The following is a 23545-nucleotide window of genomic DNA, read 5'->3' as shown; positions in this document are numbered from 1 at the left end:
CATGTGCATCCACAAGCCATTATGGGCTCTGGCATAGTTGAGTATGTTGTGTGACCTCTTTCAGTGGTAGGCTAGCAGATGTAGGGGATGTAGGTTGGTACTGTCTACCCAGAGTAAAGAGTTAACGCTTTTGAAAGACTGTGTCTCAGTCATCTGTTTCTCAAACACCATGTAGTGCGAGAAATCCAACGGAGGAGATCAAGTCTTGTGGGGAAAAGTGCGCAAACCTCTGTAGAGTGTACAAACTAATCATGGTTAGCTGTGTCCCCGGTTATTGACATCTTGAGTATCTGGTTCTTGGAATGTCATGTTGATCTCATCACCCTAAATTAATTTTGTTGGGTTATTAATACTGCTTAATTGGGATTGAGTTGGAGGAACCTTCTCAATGTTTATCAACTACCATGATAGTTAAACAAAAAATATATTACTTTGTTGTAGGGAAAAATTGGCTTTTTGCAAAAAACATATTAACCGTAGAGCCTCCACCAGCCAAATATGCAGATAGTTATAGCTTTTGCCTGTTCATTGCTCTACAGTGTTATTTGGCCAGCATATTCCATGTGCTGACCCATTTTCGGGCTGCAACGTATTATGTTGCAGACTTTTCAGACGAAGAGTAAGGTGCGCTAGGTCATTGTCATGCACTCAGCTATGCCGTTGGAGTTGATGGACTCACTTTATCTTCCAAGCCTTCCGCTGTTATCGTATTTAGATGGCCTTAAGCCATATTATTGTGATAAGTACTCTTTTATGAGTTATTCGATGTAATAAGTGTGTGACCGCCACTTTGTTATAAATCCTTCAAGCATTGTGTGTGTCAGCATTACCGATCCAGGGATGACACTTATGCACAGAGATTTGACCATTTCAGGTCAGATCGTTACACTTATTGAGTTGGCATAGATCAAGATTAGGATTTGTCACTCTATGGATCGGAGAGGTATCTCTGGGCCCTCTCGGTAATGCACATCACTATAAGCCTTGCAAGCAATGTGACTAATGAGTTAGTTGCGGGATGATGCATTATGGAACGAGTAAAGAGACTTGCCGGTAACGAGATTGAACTAGGTATGAGGATACCGACGGTCGAATCTCAGGCAAGTAACATACCGATGACAAAGGGAGTAACGTATGTGGTTATGCGGTTTGACTGATAAAGATCTTAGTAGAATATGTAGGAACCAATATAAGCATCCAGGTTCCGCTATTGGTAATTGACCAGAGATGTGTCTCGGTCATGTCTACATAGTTCTCGAACCCGTAGGGTCCGCACGCTTAACATTCGATGACGATTTGTATTATGAGTTATGTGTTTTGGTCACCAAAGTTTGTTCAGAGTCCCGGATGAGATCACAGACATGACGAGGAGTCTCTAAATGGTCGAGAGGTAAAGATTCATATATTGGAAAGTTATATTCGGACATCGGAATGGTTCCGAGTGATTCGGGTATTTTTCCGGAGTACCGAGGGGTTACCGGAACCCCCTGGGAAGTGTTGGGCCATCATGGGCCTAAAGGGAGAGAGAGGGAAGCCCGCGGGGGGTGGCCGCGCGACCCCCTTTCAGGGAGTCCAAATAGGACATGGTGGAGGGGGCAGCGCCCCTGCTACCTCTTGAGCACTACGTTGGTTTTGCCTTGAAGAGGAAAGGGTGATGCAGCAAAGTAGCGTAAGTATTTCCCTCAGTTTTTGAGAACCAAGGTATCAATCCAGTAGGAGGCCACATGCAAGTCCCTCATACCTACACAAACAAATAAGAACCTCGCAACCAACGCGATAAAGGGGTTATCAATCTCTTCACGGTCACTTACGAGAGTGAGATCTGATAGAGATAATAATGATAAGATAAATATTTTTGGTATTTTTTATGATATAGATTGAAAGTAAAGATTGCAAAGTAAAAATATATTGGAAATTATATGATGGAAAATAGACCCCGGGGCCATAGGTTTCACTAGTGACTTCTCTCAAGATAGAATAATTATTACGGTGTGTGAACGAATTACTGTCGAGCAATTGATAGAAAAGTGAATAATTATGAGAATATCTAGGCATGATCATGTATATAGGCATCACGTCCGTGACAAGTAGACCGACTCCTGCCTGCATCTACTACTATTACTCCACACATTGACCGCTATCCAGCATGCATCTAGAGTATTAAGTTCATAAGAACAGAGTAACGCCTTAGGTAAGATGACATGATGTAGAGGGATAAACTCAAGCAATATGATATAAACCCCATATTTTTATCCTCGATGGCAACAATACAATATGTGTCGTTTCCCTTTCTGTCACTGGGATCGAGCACCGCAAGATTGAACCCAAACCTAAGCACTTCTCCCATTGCAAGAAAGATCAATCTGGTAGGACAAACCAAACTGATAATTCGAAGAGACTTGCAAAGATAACCAATCATGCATAAAAGATTTCAGAGAAGAATCAAATATTGTTCATAGATAGACTTAATCAAAAACCCACAATTGATTGGATCTTGACAAACACACCGCAAAATGAGTTACATCGAATAGATCTCCAAGAAGATCGAGGAGAACTTTGTATTGAGATTCAAAGAGAGAGAAGAAGCCATCTAGCTAATAACTATGGACCCGAAGGTCTGAAGTAAACTGCTCACACATCATTGGAGGGGCCATGGAGTTGATGTAGAGGCCCTCCGTGATCAATGCCCCCTCCGGCGGAGCTCCGGAAGAGGCCCCAAGATGGGATCTCTTGGGTAGAGAAGGTTGCAGTGGTGGAAATAGGGTTTCGTGGTGCTCCTGGATGTTTTCGGGGTATGTGAACATATATAGGAGGAAGAAGTAGGTCGGTTGAGCCACGAGGGGCCCACGAGAGGGGAGGGCGCGCCTAGGGGGGTAGGCGTGCCTCCTACCTCGTGGACACCTCATCCGTTTCTTGACGCCCACTCCAAGTCCTCTGGATCACGTTTGTTCCAAAAATCACGCTCCCGAAGGTTTCATTCCGTTTGGACTCCGTTTGATATTCCTCTTCTGTGAAACACTGAAATATGCAAAAAAAAACAGCAATTTGCACTGGGCCTTGTTGGGTTAATAGGTTAGTCCCAAAAATAATATAAAAGTGTAAAATAAAGCCCATTAACATCCGAAACAGATAATATAATAGCATGGAACAATAAAAAATTATAGATACGTTGGAGACGTATCAAGCATCCCCAAGCTTAATTACTGCTCGTCCTCGAGTAGGTAAATGATAAAAACAAATTTTTTGATGTGGAATTCTTTCTAGCATGTTCTTCAATGTATTTTTCTCTATTGTGGCATGAATGTTCAGATCCGAAAGATTCAAGATAAAAGTTTATTGTTGACATAAAAATAGGAATACTCCAAGTATGCTAATCAAGCAATTATGTCTTATCAAAATACCATAGCCAAAGAAAACTTATCCCTTCAAAATCATATAGTTTGGCCATGCTTCATTTTCGTCACACAAAATGCTCTCATCATGCACAACCCCGATGAAAAGCCAAGAATTGTTTCATACTTAGCCTTTTCAAACTCTTTCAACTTTTACCTAATATATGAGCACAAGCCATGGACATAGCACTATGGGTGGAATAGAATATGATGATTGAGGTTGTGTGAGAAGACAAAAAAGGGAGAAAGTCTCACGTTGATGCGGCTAATCAATGGGATATTGAGATGCCCACCGGTTGATGTCAATGCAAGGAGTAGGGATTGCCATGCAACAGAAGCGCTAGGGCTATAAATATATGAAAGCTCATCAAAGAAACTAAGTGTGTGTGCATCCAACTTGCTTTCTCATGAAGACCTAGGGCATTTGAGGAAGCCCATCATTGGACTATACAAGCCAAGTTCTATAATGAAAAATTCCCACTAGTATATGAAAGTGACAAAATAAGAGACTCTCTATCATGAAGATCATGGTGCTACTTCGAAGCACAAGTGTGGAAAAAGTATAGTAACATTGTCCCTTCTCTCTTTTTCTCTTTTTTTATTTGGGCCTTCTTTTTTTCTGGCCTCTTTTTTTCGTCCGGAGTCTCATCCCGACTTGTGGGGGAATCATAGTCTCGATCATCCTTTCCTCACATGGGACAATGCTCTAATGATGATCATCACACTTTTATTTACTTACAACTCAAGAATTACAACTTGATACTTAGAACAAAATGTGACTCTATGTGAATGCCTCCGGCGGTGTACCGGGATTGCGATGAATCAAGATTCACATGTATGAAAAATTAAGCATGGTGGCTTTGCCACAAATACGATGTCAACTATATGATCATGCAAAGCAATATGACAATGATGATGCGTGTCATAATAAATGGAACAGTGGAAAGTTGCGTGGTAATATATCTCGGAATGGCTATGGAAATGCCATAATAGGTAGGTATGGTGGCTGTTTTGAGGAAGATATAAGGAGGCTTATGTGTGATAGAGCATATCATATCACAGGGTTTGGATGCACCGACGAAGTTTGCACCAACTCTCAAGGTGAGAAAGGGCAATGCACGGTACCAAAGAGGCTAGCAATGATGGAAGGGTGAGAGTGCGTATAATCCATGGACTCAACATTAGTCATAAAGAACTCACATACTTATTGCAAAAATCTATAAGTCATCAAAACCAAGCACTACACGCATGCTCCTAGGGGGATAGATTGGTAGGAAAAGACCATCGCTCGTCCCCGACCGCCACTCATAAGGAAAGCAATCAAAGAACACCCCATGCTTCAAATTTTTCATACAACATTTACCATACGTGCATGCTACGGGACTTGCCAACTTCAACACAAGTATTTATCAATTTCACAATTACTCAACTAGCACACCTCTAATATTACCACCTTTATATCTCAAAACAATATATCAAGCATCCAACTTCTCTTAGCATTTAAAATTTATAACCAAAGTGAATTACCATGCTGTTCTAAAGGACTCTCAAAATGATATAAGTGAAGCATGAGAGATCAATTATTTCTATAAAATAGAAACACCGTCGTGCTCTAAAAGATATAAGCGAAGTACTAGAGCAAAAATTATCCAACTCAAAAGATATAAGTGAAGCACATAGAGTATTCTAATAAATTCCAATTCATGTGTGTCTCTCCCAAAAGGTGTGTACATCAAGGATGATTGTGGTAAACTAAAAAGCAAAGACTCAAATCATACAAGACACTCCAAGCAAAACAAATATCATGTGGCGAATAAAAATATAGCTCCAAGTAAAGTTACCGATGGACGAAGACGAAAGAGGGGATGCCCTGGAAGCTTAAGCTTTTGGTTGTCCTTGGATTTTACCTTGGTGTGGCTTGGGCATCCCCAAGCTTAGGCTCTTGCCACTCCTTGTTCCATAATCCATCAAATCTTTACCCAAAACTTGAAAACTTCACAACACAAAATTTAAAAGAAAATCTCGTGAGCTCCTTTAGTAAAAGAAAACAAACCACCACTTCAAGGTACTTTAATGAACTAATTATTTATTTATATTGGTGTTAAACCTACTGTATTCAAACTTTTTTATGGTTTATAAACTCTACTACTAGCCATAGATTCATCACAAATAAGCAAACAACACATGAAAAACAGAATCTGTCAAAAATAGAATAGCCTGTAGTAATCTGTAGGTTTCGAATACTTATGGAACCCCAAAAATTCTAAAATAAATTCCTGGATGTGAGGAATTTATCTATTAATCATATTCAAAAATAATTAACTAAATATCACTCTCCAATAAAAAAACGGTATCAAATCTCGTGAGCGCTAAAGTTTCTGTTTTTTATAGCAAGATCGCAAAGACATTCCCCAAGTCTTTCCAAAGGTTCTACTTGGCACAAACACTAATTCAAAGCATAAAACCACATCTAAACAGAAGCTAGATGAATTATTTATTACTAAACATAATCAAAAATCAAGAAACAAAAATAAAATAGGGTTGCCTCCCAACAAGCACTATCGTTTAACGCCCCTAGCTAGGCATAAAAGCAAGGATAGATCTAGGTATTATCATCTTTGGTATGCAATCCATAAGTGGCTCTCATAATAGATTCATAAGGTAATTTAATTTTCTTTCTAGGAAAGTGTTCCATGCCCTTCCTTAACGGAAATTGGAATCTAATATTCCCTTCATCCATATCAATAATTGCACCAATCGTTCTAAGGAAAGGTATACCAAGAATAATAGGACATGTAGGATTGCGATCTATATCAAGGACAATGAAATATACGGGCACATAATTCCTATTTGCAACAATAATAACGTCATTAATTCTTCCCATAGGTTTCTTAATGGTGGAGTCCACAAGATGCAAGTTTAAAGAATAATCATCAAATTCACGGAAACCTAGCAAATCACACAAAGTTTTAGGAATCATGGAAACACTAGCACCCAAATCACATAAAGCAAAGCATTCATGATATTTAATATTAATTTTAATAGTAGGTTCCCACTCATCATGAAATTTTCTAGGTATAGAAACTTCCAATTCAAGCTTTTCTTCATAAGATTGCATTAAAGCATCAACATTATGTTTAGTAAAAGCTTTATTTTGACTATAAGCATGCGGAGAATTTAGCACGGGTTGCAACAAGGAAATACAATCTATTAAAGAACAATTATCATAATTAAATTCCTTGAAATCCAAGATAGTGGGTTCATTGCTATTTAAAGTTTTGACCTCTCCAATCCCACTTTTATCAATTTTTGCATCAAGATCTAAAAACTCCGAATCATTGGGACGCCTTCTAACTAAAGTTGACTCATATCCAGTCCCATCATTATCAAGATTCATATTGAAAAACAAATATTTAATAGGGGACACATCAATAACTTTTAGATCTTCATCCTTATTATCATGGAAACTAGAAGAACACGCTTTTATGAAGCAATCTTTTCTAGCACGCATCCTAGCGGTTCTTTCTTTGCACTCATCAATGGAAATTCTCATAGCTTTGAGAGACTCATTGATATCATGCTTAGGTGGAATAGATCTAAGTTTTAAAGAATCAACATCAAAAATTCTATCCACGTTCGTAGCCAACTCATCAATCTTAGACAAATTTTCTTCAATCAAAGCATTGAAACTCTTTTGCGAACTAATAAATTCTTTAATATTAGATTCAAAATCAGAGGGAATCTTATTATAATTTCCATAAGAATTGTTGTAGGAATTACCATAATTATTAGAGGAATTACTAGGAAACGACCTAGGATTAAAATTACCTCTATATGCGTTATTACCAAAATTGTTCCTACCAACAAATTTCACATCCATAGATTCATTATTATTATCAATCAAAGTAGACAAAGGCATATCATTAGGATCAGAAGAAACACTTTTATTAGCAAACAACTTCATAAGTTCATCCATCTTTCCACTCAAAACATTGATTTCTTCTATAGCATGCACCTTTTTACTAGTAGATCTTTCAGTATGCCATTGAGAATAATTAACCATAATATTATCTAGGAGTTTAGTAGCTTCTCCTAAAATTATTTCCATAAAAGTGCCTCCCGCAGGAGAATCTAAAAGATTTCTAGAAGCAAAGTTCAATCCGGCATAATTTTTTGTATAATCATCCAAAGATTCAAACCATTTGTAGGGCAATTGCGTATCATTAATTTCATCCTCTCCCAAGCTTGTGCAACATGTTCATGATCAAGTTGCTTAAAATTCGTAATATCGTTTCTAAGAGTGATGATCTTAGCAGGAGGAAAATACTTAGAGATAAAAGCATCTTTGCACTTATTCCATGAATCAATACTATTTTTAGGCAAAGACGAAAACCAAGTTTTAGCACGATCTCTAAGGGAAAACAGGAATAGCTTCAGTTAAAAAATATCATTATCCACATCTTTCTTCTTTTGGATATCACACAAATCAACAAAGTTGTTTAGATGGGTAGCGGCATCTTCACTAGGAAGGCCGAAAAACGGATCTTTCATGACAAGATTCAGCAAGGCAGCATTAATTTCACAAGATTCAGCATTGGTAAGAGGAGCAATCGGAGTGCTAATAAAATCATTATTGTTGGTATTGGAAAAGTCACACAATTTAGTATTATCTTGAGCCATCGTGACGAGCAAGCAATCCAACACACAAGAAAACAAAAAACAAGCAAAAAGAGACGAACTAGAAAAAAGAAGGGGAATGGAAAAAGAGGGCGAATAAAACAGAATTGGTGAAGTGGGGGAGAGGAAAACGAGAGGAAAATGGAAAATAATGTAATGCGAGGGATAAGAGTTTGTGATGGTACTTGGTATGTCTTGACTTGTGCGTAGACTCCCCGGCAACGGCGCCAGAAATCCTTCTTGCTACCTCTTGAGCACTGCGTTGGTTTTCCCTTGAAGAGGAAAGGGTGATGCAGCAAAGTAGCGTAAGCATTTCCCTCAGTTTTTGAGAACCAAGGTATCAATCCAGTAGGAGGCCACACGCAAGTCCCTCGTACCTACACAAACAAATAAGAACCTCGCAACCAACGCGATAAAGGGGTTGACAATCCCTTCACGGTCACTTACGCGAGTGAGATCTGATAGAGATAATAATGATAAGATAAATATTTTTGGTATTTTTATGATATAGATTGAAAGTAAAGATTGCAAAGTAAAAATAGATTGGAAACCTATATGATGGAAAATAGACCCCGGGGCCATAGGTTTCACTAGTGGCTTCTCTCAAGATAGCATAAGTATTACGGTGGGTGAACTAATTACTGTCGAGCAATTGATAGAAAAGTGAATAATTATGAGAATATCTAGGCATGATCATGTATATAGGCATCACGTCCGTGACAAGTAGACCGACTCCTGCCTGCATCTACTACTATTACTCCACACATCGACCGCTATCCAGCATGCATCTAGAGTATTAAGTTCATAAGAACAGAGTAACGCCTTAGGTAAGATGACATGATGTAGAGGGATAAACTCAAGAAATATGATATAAACCCCATATTTTTATCCTCGATGGCAACAATACAATACATGTCGTTTCCCTTTCTGTCACTGGGATCGAGCACCGCAAGATTGAACCCAAAGCTAAGCACTTCTCCCATTGCAAGAAAGATCAATCTAGTAGGCCAAACCAAACTAATAATTCGAAGAGACTTGCAAAGATAACCAATCATGCATAAAAGATTTCAGAGAAGAATCAAATATTGTTCATAGATAGACTTGATCATAAACCCACAATTCATCGGATCTCGATAAACACACAGCAAAAGGAGTTAGATCGAATAGATCTCCAAGAAGATAGAGGAGAACTTTGTATTGAGATTCAAAGAGAGAGAAGAAGCCATCTAGCTAATAACTATGGACCCGAAGGTCTGAAGTAAACTCCCACACATCATCGAAGGGGCCATGGAGTTGATGTAGAGGCCCTCCATGATCAATGCCCCCTCTGGCGGAGCTCCGGAAAAGGCCCCAAGATGGGATCTCTTGGGTACAGAAGGTTGCGGTGGTGGAAATAGGGTTTCATGGTGCTCCTGGATGTTTTCGGGGTATGTGAACATATATAGGAGGAAGAAGTAGGTCGGTTGAGCCATGAGGGGCCCATGAGGGGGAGGGCGCGCCCAGGGGGGGTAGGCACGCCCCCTTCCTCATGGACACCTCGTCCGTTTCTTGACGTCCACTCCAAGTTCTCTGGATCACGTTTGTTCCAAAAATCATGCTCCCGAAGGTTTCATTCCGTTTGGACTCCGTTTGATATTCCTTTTCTGCGAAACACTAAAATAGGCAAAAAACAGCAATTTGCACTGGGCCTTGGGTTAATAGGTTAGTCCCAAAAATAATATAAAAGTGTAAAATAAAGCCCATTGACATCCAAAACAGATAATATAATAGCATGGAACAAGAAAAACTTATGGATACATTGGAGACGTATCAGCCCCCCTTCCCTTTCCCTCTCCCTCTCCTTCCTATTCCCTCCAGTGGAGAAAGTAAAAGGGGGGGGGGGGCGAATCCCACTTGGACTAGGAGTCCAAGTAGGACTCCCCCCCATGGCGCGCCCCTCCTGGCCACCGGACTCCTCCTCCCCCTTTATATACGGGGGTGGGGGGCACCCCAAAGGCACACCAAGAAATCTCTTAGCCGTGTGCGGTGGGCCCTCCATAGTTTACTCCTCCGATCATATTGTCATAGTGCTTAGGCGAAGCCCTGCGCGGATCACATCACCATCAACATCACCACGCCCTCGTGCTGTCGGAACTCTCCCTCGACCCTCTACTGGATCAAGAGCTCGAGGGACATCATCGAGTTGAATGTGTGCTGAACACGGAGGTGTCGTATGATACGTCTCCATCGTATCTACTTTTCCAAACACTTTTGACCTTGTTTTGGACTCTAACTTGCATGATTTGAATGGAACTAACCCGGACTACTGCTGTTTTCAGCAGAATTCCCATGGTGTTATTTTTGTGTAGAAATAAAAGTTCTCGGAATGACCTGAAACTTCACGAAGAATATTTTTGGAATTTATAAAAAATACTGGCGAAAGAATTAACACCAGGGGGTCCACACCCTGTCCACGAGGGTGCAGGGTGCGCCCCCCCTGGGGCGCCCCCTGCCTCATGGGCCCCCTAAGGCTCCACCGACCTCAACTCCAACTCTATATATTCACGTTCGGGCAGAAAAAACCAGAAAGATGGATTCATCGCGTTTTACGATACGGCGTCGCCGCCAAGCCCTAATCTCTCTCAGGAGGGCTGGTCTGGATTCCATTCGGGGCTCCGGAGAGGGAAATCTGTCGCCATCGTCATCATCAACCTTCCTCCATCACCAATTTCATGATGCTCACCACTGTGCGTGAGTAATTCCATCGTAGGCTTGCTGGACGGTGATGGGTTGGATGAGATTTATCTTGTAATTGAGTTAGTTTTGTTAGGGTTTGATCCCTAGTATCCATTATGTTCTGAGATTGATGTTGCTATGACTTTGCTATGCTTAATGCTTGTCACTAGGGCCCAAGTGCCATGATTTTAGATCTGAACCTATTACGTTTTATGAATATATGTGAGTTCTTGATCCTATCTTGCAAGTCAATAGTCACCTACTATGTGTTATGATCCGGTAACCCCGAAGTGACAATAATCAGGACCACTCCCGGTGATGACCGTAGTTTGACGATTTCATGTATTCACTAAGTGTTAATGCTTTGGTCCGGTACTCTATTAAAAGGAGGTCTTAATATCCCTTACACTACTGGAATTAGCTTATTTGCCGTCTGCCCATTCTTTGCCGTCCGCTTAATGACGACAAAGAACGTCTTTGCCATTAGCCACAAGAAAACGGACGACAAAGATGTGGCTGATGGCAAACAATGTCTTTGCCATTAGCCCGTTCTTTTCCGTCCGCTGGCTGACGGCAAAGAATCTTTGCCGTCCGCTAGCAGACGGCAAAGAGGTGGGTGGGTCCTGTTGTTGTTTAACCAACTTAAGCCCACCGGCTCCACCTCTTTGCTGACCGTTGGCAGACGACAAAGAAGCGGGTACGTTAACGACTATCCCGCCCCCCTCTCTTCTCTCCACTCTCTCATTCCTCCCCACCCACACCCGCGCCGCCGCCGCCAGCCCTGTTTGCCATAGCCGGCCACCCCGCACCCCTCCCCTGCGGCCCCCCGACCTCCACCGCACCCCGCCGCCCCTTCCACGTCGCCTCGCCCCCCGCCCCCTCCCCTCCGTCGCCATCCCCCACCCACACCGTCCAGCACCGTCGCCGTCGACCCCGTCCGGCGTAGCCGGCCGCCCCGCACCCCTCCCTGACCTCCACCGCGGCCCCGCCGCCTCTTCCACGTCGGGCAGCCGCCCCGTCCCGTCACCGTCCCCGCCCCATCCCGCCGTGGCCGTCCGGCCTCACCCTCCACCGGGTCGCCGCCTCCTCCAGCGACCGCCACAGCCATCTGGCCTCCCCCTCCACCAGGTGAGCTCCTCCCTTTTTTTGTTTAATTAGTTTCTTTTTGTTTCTTTTAGTTTATAGTTATAGTTATAGTTTAGTTTTAGTTTAGTTTATTTTAGATTAGTTTTAGTTTAGTTTATTTTAGATTAGTTTTAGTTTATTTTATTTTAGTTTAGTTTATTTTAGTTTTAGTTTAGAAGAAGAAGTAGAAGGAGGAGGGAGGAACATGAGGAGGGAGAAGAAGAAAGAAGAAAAGAAGAAGAAGAGGAAAAAGGAGAAGAAGAAGAAGAAGAAGAAGAAGAGGAGGAGGAGGAGGAGAAGAAAGAAGAAGAATAAGAAAGAGGAGAGGAGGAGGAGGAGGAGAAGAAGAAGAAGAAGAAGAAGAAGAAGAAGAAGAAGAAGAAGAAGAAGAAGAAGAAGAAGAAGAAGAAGAAGAAGAAGAAAAGGAAAAAAGAGACCCCGACCCGACCCCCGACACCCGACAGACACCCCGACACCTCGGCACGACACCTCGACCCCGACCCCCGACCCCCGACACCCTGACACCACACCCCGACCCCGACAACCGACACCCTGACACCACACCCCGACCGCGGTCAACCCCGACCCCGACACCCTGGCACCCTGACCCCGACATGACACCCCGACACGACACCCCGACCCCGACCAACCGACACCCTGACACCACACCCCGACCGCGGTCGACCCCGACCCCGAGCCCGACACCCTGACACCCCGACCCCGACACGACACCCCGACCTCGACACCCTGACACCACACCCGACCCCGACCCCGACCACCGACACCCCGACACCTGACACCCCGACCACCGACACCCTAACACCACACCCCGACACCGACCCTGACACCCCGACCCCGACACCCTGACACCACACCCCGACCCCATATATATTTGTGTTGATCAGGTGTATTTTTATTATGGTCATGATTATGATACACTTAAATTATATACATATCATTATGTTCATGTCAAGTATCCAATTTTTTTATGTTGTACTAATTTCGTTTACTTTTTGTCATTGCAGGTGTTGACAGGATGGTGGGCAAGGGTCCAGAGCACCCCGATTCTCCCGCGAGCGCTACTGGGAGGGGTGGTTCCATTATTCTAGCCCAGCCCCTCTCGAGAGCGCTGCTAGACAGTATGTAGTCAATTGCGGCGGGCACTTCTTCTTTGGCCAGGAGAGGTCGGGGGAGGACGAAGAAGCCTGCTAGAGGTGGACGTGGCAGCGGGAGAGGTAGGAAGGCTGTTACGCCTTCCTCGCGGCCACCCTCAGCCGATTCAGCCGACCATAGGAGTGCTCCGTCTGATGTGGACCCGTCTCGGACTCCGGTCCATGAGCCTCTGGTCACTGATCCTTCCCCCGACCAGACTTGGGTCGCCGATCTTTCGCCCCACGTGAGTCCAGTCCTAGAGTCTTTCTCTCAGAAGACTCCGGTCACGGGGTCTTCGGCCCATGAGACTCCGGAGGCTAGTGGCTCGGAGGATGGTAGCAAGGACACCTTTTCAGATGATAGCTACAGTGACGACGAGCTGGTTGAGAAGGGCAAGAAGGTCTACAAGCGTGGCGCTACAAAGATCCCGCCCGTGCCAATGACCACCGACCAGAGGTGGTTGATTGTTCCTAAAGGGTTGAAGTAAGTGCATTTACTATTTTTTAACCTTTTGCCTTCATGTTCCTTCAAATTAATATCTAATGCGTTGGCCTTGTCATACTGCAGGGGCTGGGTACGCCCCAGTGGTTCTCGTAGGCCCATCCAGGTTCTTGGTGTGCTTTGCCGGCAGCACTTCCCTGGGTGGGTCACATTGCTCGGTGAGGGTCAGGTTCCACAGCTAGCACTGACCTGGGAGCTGTACTCGGTTGCCCCGGCCCCGCCGGAGGAGAGGGTCAATGGTGTTTTGTGCGAGACGGTGGCCGACATTATGTTCCGTCGGTTTTGGGTAATTTCTCCTTTACGAAATTAAAAATTAACACTACCTAGTGATTGTACTAATTAGTGTTGTCTTGTTTGATTGCAGACCTTCTACAAGGTTTCAGAGGGAGAGCAGGAGGCCGCATGTATGGTTGTCGAAAATGAGTGCAAGCGCCTACTTCAGAACTTAAGGCATGAGGCTCAGGCGCAGGCCGTTCGAGACTACTACGCCTCGAAGGGTATTGGGAGGGGCAAGCAGAAGTGTCGCGACAAGTTTCTGAGTAAGGAGAAGTACATGCATGTAATTACCTATTCTTAAGGCCTTGAACTTAGTTTTCTTGATTTGATTCGTAGGCGTAGCGCTGAAATTTCTCTTGACTCACTTAGGTGCCCCCCGAGATGGTGTGTGGATAAGATGGAATGTTGGGAGGCGTTGGTGGATGCGTGGTGCTCTCCCCAATGGAAAGTCGAACAGCAAAGGGCCAAGGATAAGCGCGACCAAATGGAAGGTGTGCCACACCATCAAGGGAGCTCCAACCTGTTTGAGTACGGGGATAACTGGCTATGTGGTTTGCTACATGATTCATGCAATTCATTCTTCATGCTAGCATTTATCCCTTCCAAAATGACTTAATATGCTATAGTTAGCTGTAAAATGACATAATAACCTTGGATAGCTCAATAATGACATAATTAGCATAATTTGGTCAAAAATGGCATAATAATCTTGGTTACCTAAAAAATGACCTAAACTTAGCTTATTTTCCTCGAAAATGGCATAATAACCTTTCTTAGCTCCAAAATGACCTATTTACATAGCAATATCATTCTTCATGCTAGCTTGAGCCCTTAACTAATATTTTGTTCCTCTCTCTCAGGCGCACTACCACAAGAAGCCTGTGCCAGGTTTGTTCGACCTCTATGGCATGACCCATATGGCCCCGTATAAGAAGGCCAAGCCATTCACAGAGTCTGACCTAGATGATCCAGAGAGCTTCACCAACAAGACCTCCCACCACAAGCTTGTGAGGTACAGAGACGAGGGGAAGGCGAGGAAAGGGGATGACTTTAACCTGAGCCAGGATCCTTTTGATACAGAGCTGGTGATGATATATGGTGGCGGGAGGTCCCATGGCTCTCAAGCCATTGATGATGGACTGATACGTTGTCCTAAGACTCTCCCGCAGATCAAGAAGTGCCTGAGTAGCTTTGATCATGAGATAACGCCTCGTGCATGGCCCGCAGAGATCGCCATGGCGGTTAGTTATACGGACTCTCTCACCTTTCCTCCATTACATTGTGTGTGCGTTCATCGATGATTACAATGCTAACGAGGAGCGGTGTGTTGCAGGCTATTGTTGAGAAAGAGAGATTGAAGACGAAGGAGCTTGTGGAGGAGGCAAAAAGGGAGGCAAAAAAGGAGATGGAGGAGAAGACGGCTAAGCTGTTGGAGGAGGAGAGGAACCGGAATGACATCGCTAACTGGGCCCTATACGAGCTCATCGTGGTATGTTTCTCGTGCATATTAGCCCAATCATGCACGTAATGTTCGCATTACTATCTAATATGACTGACTCGTGAGAACCAAATGTGCAGACCATGTGCGAGAAAAACGGTCAGGCCCCTCCGCCGATGCCCCAGATTGCTCCGGCGAACACGGTGAGTTTGATTTGAATGGTCGTTGCTTACTACTATTCACATTTCAGTTTGCGAACTTGCTAACGAGACATTATTGGAAATGATCTTTGGTGCAGCATGGCTCCCGACAAGCATCGACCACTCCTTCTGCCAATGCTGGAACCCCGACCGGTCCTTCACCTCCGTCTGGCACTGGCGCAGCCCCGACCATTCCTACACCTCCGTCATAACAGTATTTTTCTTCTTATTTAGCCTATTTAGTCCATTTATGACATAATTTAGCCTATTTAGTCCACAAATGACATAATAAGATGAAGAAAATCAAGGAAGAGGAAGAAAAGAAGGAATAGGAATAAAAGAAGAAGAAGAAGAAGAAAAGAAGGAGAAGAAGTTCTTCTTCTAGTCTTCTTCTTCTTCTTATTCTAGTTTTCTTCTTCTTCTTCTCCAAAATGAAGTAAGCTCTAAGTTATATCTCATAATATGCTTAGTTAGGTCAAAAATGGCATAATTAGCTAGGTAAGCTCAAAATGGCATTTTTCTTCTTATTTAGCCTATTTAGTCCATTTATGACATAATTTAGCCTATTTAGTCCACAAATGACATAATAAGATGAAGAAAATCAAGGAAGAGGAAGAAAAGAAGGAATAGGAATAAAAGAAGAAGAAGAAGAAGAAAAGAAGGAGAAGAAGTTCTTCTTCTAGTCTTCTTCTTCTTCTTATTCTAGTTTTCTTCTTCTTCTTCTCCAAAATGAAGTAAGCTCTAAGTTATATCTCATAATATGCTTAGTTAGGTCAAAAATGGCATAATTAGCTAGGTAAGCTCAAAATGGCATTTTTCTTCTTATTTAGCCTATTTAGTCCATTTATGACATAATTTAGCCTATTTAGTCCACAAATGACATAATAAGATGAAGAAAATCTAGAAAGAGGAAGAAAAGAAGGAATAGGAAGAAAACAAGAAGAAGAAAACGAAGAAGAAGTTCTTCTCCTAGTCTTCTTCTTCTTCTTCTAGTTTTCTTCTTCTTCTAGTTTTCTTCTTCTTCTTCTACTAGTTTTCTTCTTCTTCTCCAAAATGAAGTTAGCTCTAAGTTATATCATAATGGCATAATATGCTTAGTTCACTCAAAAATGGCACAATTAGCTAGGTTAGCTCCATTTTACCTAAGTATGCTTACTTCTTCTTCTTCTTCTTCATTTTCTTCTTCTTCTTCTTCTTCTTCTTCTGTTTCTAGTCTTCTTCTTCTTCTTCTTCTTCTTCTTCTTCTTCTTCTTCTTCTGTTTCTAGTCTTCTTCTTCTAACTTTCTTCTTTCCCATTTTGCAGATTTAATTCACTATATGGAAGCTTGCATGGATGGAGTGCTTGTTTCCCTTTTATTTTTTCGTTCGTATCGATAAAAAATGTGGAACTTTGTTATATGGATGCATGCATGGAACAATGTGTTGGATGAACATTGTGATGTTAATATGTATGGTTGGAACTCTGTTTCTTATTATGTATGTATGTTGTCATGGTTGGAGCTATGTGTTGGATACATCATGTGTCTGCTGTGCATGTGGAAATATATATATATATATATATATATATATATATATATATCTGTGTGTGAATTCCTGTGAAATTAAATGGATTCAAATAAAAACAGGGGGTATGTAGCCTCTTTGCCGTCTGCTAGCAGACGATGAAGCTCTTTGCCGTCTGCTAGCGGACGGCAAAGAGGACACATGGCAGATACCTGTAAAACCTGGGAAACACCGGCTGCCTATATGGTCACTTTGCCGTCTGCTGGCAGACGACAAAGATTCAAATCACTTTACCGTCCGCTGGCAGACGGCATAGCTGGCCACATGGCAGCTCCCCAGTACTGCCTAGCTGAGCTCTTTGCCGTCATAGCTGGCCACATGGCAGCTCCCCAGTACTGCCTAGCTGAGCTCTTTGCCGTCTATCAGTGGACGGAAAAGAGCTTTGACTCTTTGCCGTCCGTTGGCAGACGGCAAAGAGCGCCGTTAACCCCCTAACGGCACTCACGCCACCGCACTGTCGTCCGTTGTCGTCGCCGTCTGCTGGCCTCGGATGGGGGACGGCAAAATCCTTTACCGTTCGTTTCCAGGAAGCGGATGGCAAAGAAGGCCTTTGCTGGCACATGTTCAGACGGACAGTTTGCCGTATGCTGGCGGACGGCAAAGACGTTTGCCGTCCGTGATCCATGCCTTTGCCGCCCGCCATGGCAGACGGCAAATAAGCTGATTCCAGTAGTGTTAGTTTCCAATAGACCCCGCTGCCATGGGAGTGTAGGACAAAATATGTCATGCAAGTTCTTTTCCATAAGCAGGTATGACTATATTCGGAGTACATGCCTACATTACATTGATGAACTGGAGCTAGTTCTATGTTACCCCAAGTTATAACTGTTACATGAGGAATCACATCCGACATAATTATCCATCACTGATCTATTGCCTACAAGCTTTTCACATATTGATCTTTGCTTAGTTACTTTTCCATTGCCACTGCTACAATCACTACAAAACTACTACTGTTACTTTTGCCATCGTTATCGCTACTTCCATATTACTTTGCTACTAAATACTTTGCTGCAGATATTAAGTCTTTCAAGTGTGGTTGAATTAACAACTCAACTGTTAATACTTGAGAATATTCCTTGGCTCCCCTTTTTTCAAATCAATAAATTTGGGTTGAATATTCTACCCTCAAAAATTGTTGCGATCCCCTATACTTGTGGGTTATCAAGATTATTTTTTGGCACCGTTGCCCGGGAGCATAGCTCTATTCTTTGAGTCACTTGTGATTTATATCTGTTGATCACTATGAGGAACTTGAAAGATGAAAGAACCAAGATTTTTTCCTCAACTACGAGGGGAGGTAAGGAACTGCCATCTAGCTCTGCACTTGATTCACCTTCTGTTTTAAGTGAACTTGCAACACCTACTCCTGCTATTGATTCTGATATGTCGCATGTTATTGATGATGCCACTTCTGCTATGCATGATGCTTATGATGAAACTACTTCTACGCTTGATAATATTGTGCCATTAGGTGAATTTCATGATGAACAACTTGCTAGGGTTAGAGAGTATGAAACTATTGAAACTGATAATATTAATGAAAGTGATGATGAAGATTCTCCCCCTAGATATGAATTGCCTGTTGTGCCTGAGGGTTATGTTATGGATGAAGAAACTGCTAGAGATATTTTAGCTTGCAATGATAGATATGATCTTAAGAAACTATTAGCTAAGCTGAAAGAAAAATCTTTGAATGCTAGAATGAAATATGACCCTGCTTTTGCTACTTTACCTATTTGTATTTCTGATAAGGATTATGATTTCTCTGTCGATCCTGAGATAACTACTTTGGTTGAATCTGATCCTTTTTATGGCTATGACTCTGAAACTGTTGTGGCACATCTTACTAAATTGAATGATATAGCCACCCTATTCACTAATGAGGAAAAAAATTCGTTAGTAGTATATCCTTAAGTTATTTCCGTTCTCATTAAAGGGTGATGCTAAAATATGGTTTAATTCTCTTGATCCTGGTTGTGTGTGTAGTCCCCAGGATATGATTTATTACTTCTCTGCTAAATATTTCCCCGCTCATAAGAAACAAGCTGCCTTAAGGGAAATATATAATTTTGTGCAAATTGAAGAAGAGAGTCTCCCACAAGCTTGGGGGAGGCTTCTCCGATAACTTAATGCTTTGTGTTGGTGTCAAAACCAGCGGATCTCGGGTAGGGGGTCCTGAACTGTGCGTCTAAGACGGATGGTAACAGGAGGCAGGGGACACAATGTTTACCCAGGTTCGGGCCCTCTCAATGGAGGTAATACCCTACGTCCTGCTTGATTGATCTTGATTATATGAGTATTACAAGAGTTGATCTACCACGAGATCGTAGAGGCTAAACCTTAGAAGCTAGCCTATGATTCTGTTTGTTGTTGTCCTACGGACTAAACCCTCCGGTTTATATAGACACCGGAGGGGGCTAGGGTTACACAGAGTTGGTTACAAGGGAGGAGATCTACATATCTGATTTGCCAAGCTTGGCTTCCCCGCAAAGGAGAGTCCCACCCGGACACGAGACGAAGCCTTCAATCTTGTATCTTCATAGTCCAACAGTCCGGCCAAAGTATATAGTCCGGCTGTCCGAGGACCCCCTAATCCAGGACTCCCTCAGTAGCCCCTGAACCTGGCTTCAATGACGATGAGTCCGGCGCGCAGATTGTGTTTCGGCATTGCAAGGCGGGTTCCTCCTCCGAATACTCCACAGAAGATTTTTGAACACAAGGGTCGTGTCCGGCTCTGCAAAACAAATTCCACATACTACCGTAGAGAGTATAATATTTCCACAAATCTAATCTGCTGACAACTTTTCATAACATGACATCACACCATGGCCTGGTCATTATGTGAACCGTTTTTCTCAACCAGCTACTACGTGTATTGCGAGGCGGTTTTTCTTGGCACGTCTTGCCGAAGCAGAGATCGTGTCCCCTTATCACGGGATTCTCATCAATACGGGTGTGGGTAACCCAACTGTGCCATCAATTGTGGTGCTTGGGGAATAAGCGAGTTTACCAGGCAGGTGGGGAGGCGCATAGCTTCTTCCACCCTTATAAAGGGACAAGGACTCCTCCTTTTCACCTACGCCTTCTTCTTCCCTGCCCATCCATTCTTGAGCACTCGAGCTCCAGTGCCCAAGTTCGCATTCTCTCCCTAAAACCACTCCAAACATGTCCGGAGCAAGAGGCAAGTGGATGGTCTCCTCCGTTATGGAGGAGAACATTACGAAGCTCCGGGAAGCCGGATACCTGGCCGTAGACATCGCGCACCGGCTCCCAGACGAGGGGCAGATCGTCCCTACTCCAAGACCCCATGAGAGGGTTGTATTCCTCCCCCACTTCGTCCGCGGGTTGGGATTTCCCCTCCACCCGTTCGTCCATGGGCTCATGTTCTACTACGGGCTGGACTTCCATGATCTGGCCCCCAATTTCATCCTCAACAGTTCGGCGTTTATCGTCGTGCGAGGCCTTCCTTCGCATCAAGCCCCACTTCGGCCTGTGGCTGAAGACCTTCAACGTGAAACCGAAGGTGGTGGTCGGCCATAAAGCGGAGTGCGGAGGCGCCATGGTGGGCAAAATGCCTAATGTCACCTGGCTCAAGGGCTCCTATGTGGAGACCGTGAAGGGGTGGCAATCGGGGTGGTTCTACATCACCGAGCCGCGCGACGCCAACTGGGCGGCGGCCCCCGAATTTCGATCCAGCATCCCTACGCGTCTCACCTCCTGGAAATAGAAGGGCCTATCCTGGGGTTCATCGGTGGAGCTGACCAGACTCCAGAACTGCGTAAGAAATATGATAAGCAAGAAAATCAAGCTCGTCAACGTGGTCCGGGTCATGCTCTTCCACCGGATCCTTCCGTGTCAAGGACGTGCATTTAATATGTGGGAGTTTGACCCGGCTAAGCACCAGACGCTGCGAGAGCTTTTTGACACGACACACCAAGACGTCTGGAGGGTGCTATTCAAGGACGCCGAGGTACCTCCTACCCTTACCGAGGATTGCGGACTCAGTGCAAAGCGCCCTGCCAATCCGGTAAGCTCTTTATAACTCATAAGATGTTTCTTTCCCTGGTATAATCATGTGGGGGATCTAAGCCTCAGTGCCATTTGCCAGGAATGGGTCGCGACAGCGGAGCAGATCGATTGTCCGGCCCCACTGCCCGAGGATCCAGCAAGTGCCCTCTTAACTGAGATGCTGGCTCCGGCGCCCTATGAGGTGCCGGAGAAGAAGGCCAAGAAGAAGGCCACGGGGACCAGGAAAGGTCTCCGGCACAAGGTCATATTGGACTCATCGTCCGATAACACCGAGGCGCCCTCCTCCCACAAAAACGAGGAGGAGGAAGAGGAAAGTTCTCCCCCCTAGCAGAGGGGGGGGACAAGAAAAGGAAGGCCGCCCCATCAGGGGAAGCCGAAGGGTCCAAGAAGGGAAGGACTCTCCTTCTAGACTGCTCCACGGCGGCCGCTGTTAGCGACGAGGAGTGGTTACCATAATAGTTCTTTGTATGTTTTATTTTATTGCTTCTTATCATGCCAAACATGATCATGCATCCCATCCAAAGCCCATATCGATGTATCCTCTTCGGATGGGTCTTTGGGCCTGTCGGAGATGAATAGCGATTCACTCCCGACCACCTCCCCCCCGCCCTACGGACGACGTCGAGGTGCTGTCTCAAAGGGTACCGAACCAAGGGGAGACAGTTCTGGAAGCGCCCCAAGGCGACATTCCGGACGCTGGACGTACGAGGGGCAAGACTCCCATGGGCTCTAACGCCGGGGGGCAGCAAGTCTGTGCCGATGGCCTCTGTCCATCTAGGGTCATCAGACAATTTGTTGGAAGCGCTTCGCGATGCTTCCATTGACGAAGAGCACCACACTATCATGAGTGCGGTGGTCAAGAAGATTCAGTCCGCTAAAAGCGGACTGACTGAAGCCTGTGCCAGCCTCCTAACAGGCTTTGAGGTAAGTAATCAAATTATGAGAAAATGTTATAGCATAGACAGTAGCCCCTGATGCTCTGTTTGTTGTTCGGAAGAAAAGCCGAACAGAGGATCAAATAATAACCACAGGAGTCTAATTAGAATATGTCTATGTGAATAAGCAGGCTTCACTGCTAGCCGCTGCCGCTCACACGGCGGAGGTCTCTGCACTGAAGCGGGACCTTGAGCGGTCCGAGGAAGAACTCAGCCTTACCAAGAGGCAGCTCGAAGAGAACAAAGGTAAGTGATACCTCGTCTATTTATTGATAAAGAAAAAGGAAACTTGTCATTAGATCACAGGATCGTCATGAATTTTGCTAGGGCCCACGACCGAAGTGGCAGCCCTGAAGAAGGCGTTGTCCGAGGCCAAAAGCAAAGCAGCCAAGGAGTGCGCCGAGCGCGAGAAGCAAGAGGCCCGAGTTGGCGAGGTTCAGCAAGAGCTCCAGGAGTTCGTCAAGAAGTACGAGTCCTTGGAGCGTGACTCTAAGACACAAGGGTCCGAGCTTGCGAAGGCCCTCGAGAACACGCAAAATGCCAAGGCCGAAGCCCAAAAGGCCCTCTAGGAAATTGAGGCGGTTAAGAAGATAGCGGTGGGTAAGGCATTCATTATGCAAAGCAAGCATGTGAAGGAAACTTCCCTTTTACTTACCCAAATTCGGAGTTCTCCAGGAGCGTTCGCAGATCTACCCCGCAGTGTGTCGGATGCCGCGGAGTTCTATCGGGCCGAGGAAGGGAGCTCGACGGAGAAGTTGTTCTGGTCTTAGTATACTAGGACCGAACATCCGATGCCCTTGAGCGACCAGTTGAAGCAACTGGTCGAGCTTCATAAGGCAGCCGAATTGGCCATGAAAGGCCTTATAGTTCAGATGTGGCCTGGTGAGCCCCTGCCTGGCAGCTATTTCGGCTTGGTAAGGCGGCTCGTGAACACCTGCCCCCGGTTTGAAGTCATAAGGCGGTCCATTTGCATTGAGGGTGCGCGCAGGGCTTTTGCCCGGGCGAAAGTGCACTGGGCGAAGATGGACGCCGAAAAGCTGCTGAAGGAAGGGCCGCCGGAGGGCAAGGAGCACCGCCACCCCGAAAAGTATTATGACAGCGTCCTGAAGGGTGCTTGCCTTGTGGCAGAAGAATGTACTAAGGATGTAATAATTGAATGAATGTACTTTCTGATCCTGTAATTTGAACCAAGTTCATATGCGCTATATAGCGCTTGTTTGATTTAAAATATTACCTTTTGTGCGGCCGTTTATAAAATTTGAGAGTTGGCCAGTCGTCGGCTTCTGCCCCCATGTAACTAGTACTGAGGTGTTCGGGATAAACCTGATCACTCTTTATCCCAGTTTTGGGTCCTTCGAAGGAGGTGTTCAGCACAATGAACCAGGCAATCAAACTGTAAAGCTTTATCACTCTCACTTAGCCATAGAAGTCTACAATTTTAAATTTTGGCGAAGCCCCTGGTATTCGGAAGGCCGAACTTGGGGCGCTATGTATGCCTAAGTCGGACAAGACCGACTCCTCGCCCGAAGCGAAACAAAA

This window comes from Triticum urartu, chromosome 4, assembly GCF_003073215.2.
Source record: "Triticum urartu cultivar G1812 chromosome 4, Tu2.1, whole genome shotgun sequence".
NCBI lineage: Eukaryota > Viridiplantae > Streptophyta > Magnoliopsida > Poales > Poaceae > Triticum > Triticum urartu.
Note: the sequence above shows the minus strand (reverse complement) of the source record.